The sequence below is a fragment of the Bactrocera latifrons genome, unplaced genomic scaffold, assembly GCF_001853355.1.
Source record: "Bactrocera latifrons isolate USDA-ARS-PBARC rearing strain unplaced genomic scaffold, ASM185335v1 scaffold_179, whole genome shotgun sequence".
NCBI classification, from domain to species: Eukaryota; Metazoa; Arthropoda; class Insecta; order Diptera; family Tephritidae; genus Bactrocera; species Bactrocera latifrons.
In genome coordinates, this window is record NW_017535285.1 from 505,043 (window position 1) to 509,832 (window position 4,790).

Consider the following 4,790-nt stretch of genomic DNA (forward strand, 5'->3'; position numbering starts at 1 on the left):
ACTGTAACTATTTATTTGTATATACATATATTTATACCTACTTAGCCAAACATTCAAATATTTTGCTTAAAAAGGCACGAACCGGATTTAAAGAGAAATTGTTAGAAAGTTCTAACTAAAATATTTGCTTTAGTTAGTTCAACATTAATTACAAYAGTAGTAAAGTAAATAGTAAAATAAATTAGCTTGTTTAAAAAAAATGCTAAACTTGTGAATTTGAAATTTGGTTTGTTTGCTTGACGAGCTCAGCATTACAGAAAAAATAGTCAATTTAAATTTCAAATCATTAAAATTTTACTTTCAAAATAATGTAAAATTTTATATTGCCTTGTCACAATACTTRTTTCTCTGGTTAATTTTACTCAGTGCCCTACTGATTTACAATGGATAAAAATATATAACAAAGAATTTGTTTCGAATTTTGTACTTCTAATCGAGTTTCGTGAAAAGGTTTAMGGTGATTCAGTTTTATCAAAGACACAAGYGCACGAGTGCAAAAAACTAATGAAAATATTAATAAAAATGTGAAGGAAATAGTGCTTGAAAATCGTCAGACAAGTGTTGGAGAGATGACAAGAGAGCTCGACATCCCTGGCGAGTACGTTCGAATGATTTTGGTCGCAATTTTAGGTATGAAACGTGTTCTTGCTCGACTTGTACAGAAAAAGCTTCCTTTTTTTATAAAAGGGCACCGTAAACAGGTTTCTGCGGACATGCCTGATCGTGATCCCATATTTATGGAGAGCATTATAACTGCCGATGAGGCATGGGTTTATGAGTTTGACATGCAAACAAGTCAACATTAATCAAAATGGAGGCCATAAAAACGAAACGAAAAGAACCACGCCATAGCCGCTCAAAAATTAATATCAAGCTCACTGTTTTTCAATATTCGTGGTTTAGTGCTTCAGGAATTTGTTTCGGAGGGACAGACCGTCAACAATGTGTCCTATTTGGCCATATTGAAGCATGAGAACATCCGTCGAAAATACCGGGAATCGTGGAAGAACCATTTGTAGATTTTAYATGATGTTATTGCACCATCGCAGCGAGCCCAAATTGTGGCCGAACTTAAAGCCCAAAACGCAATAAAAAGTGTTTCGAGGACGGGAAAAATCGTTGACATAAATTCAGTACATCTGGTTGGGATTACTTTGAAGGCAGTCAATTTCAAACTAAGGAAAGAAAGAAAAAGAGATGACCTTTCTTTTTTGAAGRGGCAGCCGACGGGCATTAAAGGGAGCGAAGAGYGAGCTGAGGAGAACATCTCCWGAAAATTTGGACATTTAAGGCATCTTATCAGACAAAAAGTTGGAAATTTAAAATTTCCAATTTTTACAAAAATGCTTATAMCTTCGAAACTACTGGYTGTAGAGAAAATATAAAAATGCAGAAGCTTCCAGAATCGCATWGGGCATATTTTTATTAAAGAAATTTTAAATTTGAGYTTAAACAGAAATTTAGAAAAATARAATTGTGTCCCAAATCGCAGGTTTTTGAGGAAATTAAGCATTAAATGCCTTRGMATATTGATTAYATTACTTAGTTACGGCGTGARGTTACAAGAAAAAAAATTCCGCTCATAAAAAGAAAATCTAAAAGATCTTGTTTTTACCCACCCTAATTCCTTAACCATTGCAAAATGTTATATTTTCTCGTATTTAATTTTTCCCGAAGCAAAGAGCCACAAGTGGTTGCCACTGTATGCTCAAAATGCCTGCAACAGAAAACAGTTCACTGAAATATTTGAAAGAGAAATAAACACAACAAATTATGGTCGCCATTGTTCAGTACGAAACACCTGGTATGAAAAAAATTATTAGCCGATTTTGTTATAATATTATTATAATATATTTAGTTCCAAAAGYGGTTAACAGCATTCCACGAAATATTCAAAATATATTATGTGTTATAAGAAGGTATTTTATACTAGTGTAGAGGCCTATGAAAATGGTAAAAAGTGGTAGAAATTCATAGTAGGCCCCAACTCATTCCAAGCAAAAAAATTCTCGTAATKTTCACTGCAATTTTCATTTTCATTTTTTTTTTTTGTACAAATGTCGGTCAAAAATCTAATTTTCGATTGCTTTTTTCCTTCGGGCGCATCTTTTTTCCGAGGGGTCACCGGAAATGGCCTCGCAATGGCCAAGTTGAAAATATATTTTTTTTTTAAGTTTCAGAATTTCTTTGTTAATAGTTTATGTTTTTGATAATAAAAAATTCTAATAAAATAACTAATTTTTTATAGGAGAAAATAATTGTTGAAAAATGGCAGTTTTCTACCCGAGGAAAGCCATGTAAATCTTTAAGCTAATAAAGCACATTGGGATGATATTAAAATTTTACGCGAAAAGATGAGTCTAAATTTATGCTAAGGATCTTACGAATTTTAGCAGAAATTTGAAGATATTTAAAGGCTGATCTGTGGTAAGAAAGAGTAAGAAGAGRACCGTGGTTGMATTTTTAAGGTTTTAATCGGTTTAWYTTGATCTTCGGTAAAGSTACGAGCCCTATGAAAAAAATTTGTATGGCAATGCTGTATGTAATGAAAATATCTATAACTTTTGTGAACAGACTTTTCCCACATTACCTCAAAATTTGTGTGAAAATGCTGGTAACCAAATTTTATTTGAAAAATTTTATTTGAAAGAAAAAATTGTAAAATTTTGTAAAAATTTGAAAAAAAAACTTTTTTGTTAACATTTTGTCTAAATTTACGAAATTATAGTTATTATGACCATATAAAGAATTTAGCATATAACCTCAACCTTTGATTTGATATTTATTTGTGTTATAATTTGAAAAAAAAATCTATAATTTCAATACTAACCACGAAAGCTGTGTTTACGTCAATAAAGAAAAGTAAAAATAATTTTTTACTTACACTAATTTTTGTCGAAACTTTCACATATTTATAACAGCAATTTTTTACTATACATATATTATTACAGGTCACTCTCTGCTTATAAGCGTGCTTTTTAACTAAAAATATTTTTCACTTAAAACTTTATGCTCACACYAAAAGTACATATTAATGCTTTTACGAAATTGTACGTTTATTTATATATATYTTTTTAAGTTCACGTCAACACATCAAATTTGCATTTATTTCCATTTAGCAAAACTACTTGCTTCAGCTATTAAATGTCTTTTTTTGTTTAATACTTTGTAGATATTGAAAAATAAAAATGTTCTGAAATAAATAAAATATATCTATTTGTTATGCCAGTATATCCACACGGCAGCTGGCAGCTGGAAACACACTTCCATCAGCAACGAGATCTCGTCTCGCACTGACTAAGCAAGTGGCAAATGTCCTGGCAGGATGCTGTAGCCGCTGTCGCTGCTGTTGTTGTTCAACTCGATATATATATGTAGRCATGTGTATGTAGTTGTACAAGCGCCCATAACGCAGCACGCCGGCGGACAGGCGCAGCACGCAAAGTCACACAGCAGCTGAATGTGAGGACAGCCATGCATCGCTGCGTTGCAGATTACTTTCCAACTTTTACAGCCTGTTGCTGGCAGCGCAGCAAYAGTTGAGTGGAGTTTTCTTTGCTTTATGTGCTGTTGCATTAATACACAYACATACATATGTATGTATGTACATACTATGACAAGCATATATAAAAGCACATGTATTTGCAATAGTTATATGCTTGTGTATGTACATGTAAATGTATGCGCTMTGAAACACTTGTTGGTCCAATGCAGTGTGAGGCAGAGCAAAAAGAGTTTGTTTCATGCCTAATTGACTCCGCGTGCAATTCTCATGCTTGAAGTATATGGCGATGCGCCGGTGCGTATGAGTTATGTGAAATGGGTAATTGCAGGCATATGCTCATATGCATGGGTGTATGTGTGGATATGACTATTGTATTCAAAAATTGTTGTTTTTTCTTACATTAAGCCATACACAACTCCTTTTGATAGTAATTTTTCATTTTTGGTTATAGTGGTAGTAAAACGGAATATGAAATAGACATAATGTACATAGTACTTAATAAATATGTATATATGTACTATACATATATATATGTTTGCCGTTTGTGCATTAAAATGTATATTTATACGTTTTCTCAGTCATGCAAAGCAAATCAAGGCAGTCTTTACTTTGGGTTTCGTTCTTTTAGAAAGTGTTTAATGTTTAAACTTAATTTATCATTTATCTAGGTGGTATAAGAAAATATGGAAAGCTGTAAGGCGGAGGWTCCAAGAAGCTATTAAAAAATCGTTTTTTACCCACCCTAAATGTATGTTATTATTTTTTCWTAATATTATTATATTTTTAATTTTAATATAAAAAAAAATCTAAAAATGTTGTTAATTGTTAAAAAACCGTGAGTTTTTAATGTGCTGTAGGAAAAAAGTATTTTTACTTTTACTTTTTTATTTTCTTATTTATTTTATTTTATTAAATATACCCTGAACAGGGTATATTAAGTTTGTCACGAAGTTTGTAACACCCAGAAGGAAGGGTTCGCCTATAAAGTATATATATAAATGATCAGTATGTCGAGCCGAGTCGATTTAGCCATGTCCGTCTGTCTGTATATATCCGAACTATTCCCTCAGTCTTTAAGATATCATTTTGAAATTTTGCAAACATCATTTTCTCTCCAAGAAGCTGCTCATTTGTCAGAACTGCCGATATCGAACCACTATAACATATAGCTGCCATACAAACTGAACGATCGAAATCAAGTTCTTGTATGGAAAACTTTCACATTTGAAGACGAAAGACGAAAAAAATTTTCAGATCGGATTACTATAGCATATAGCTTCCATAC

The 4,790-nt window shown here is 32.1% G+C and overlaps 1 protein-coding gene across 1 annotated transcript in view; it reads right to left on the reverse strand.

The window, feature by feature from the left end:
* Positions 1 to 3,034, reverse strand: part of LOC108967158 (synaptic vesicular amine transporter) — a 47,910-nt gene extending 44,876 nt beyond the window's left edge. The window contains exon 1 of the mRNA XM_018930418.1: positions 2,885 to 3,034. The gene's annotated coding sequence lies outside the window, so the exon portion shown is untranslated. The remainder of the gene's footprint in view (positions 1 to 2,884) is intronic.
* Between the last annotated feature and the right edge of the window lie 1,756 nt (positions 3,035 to 4,790).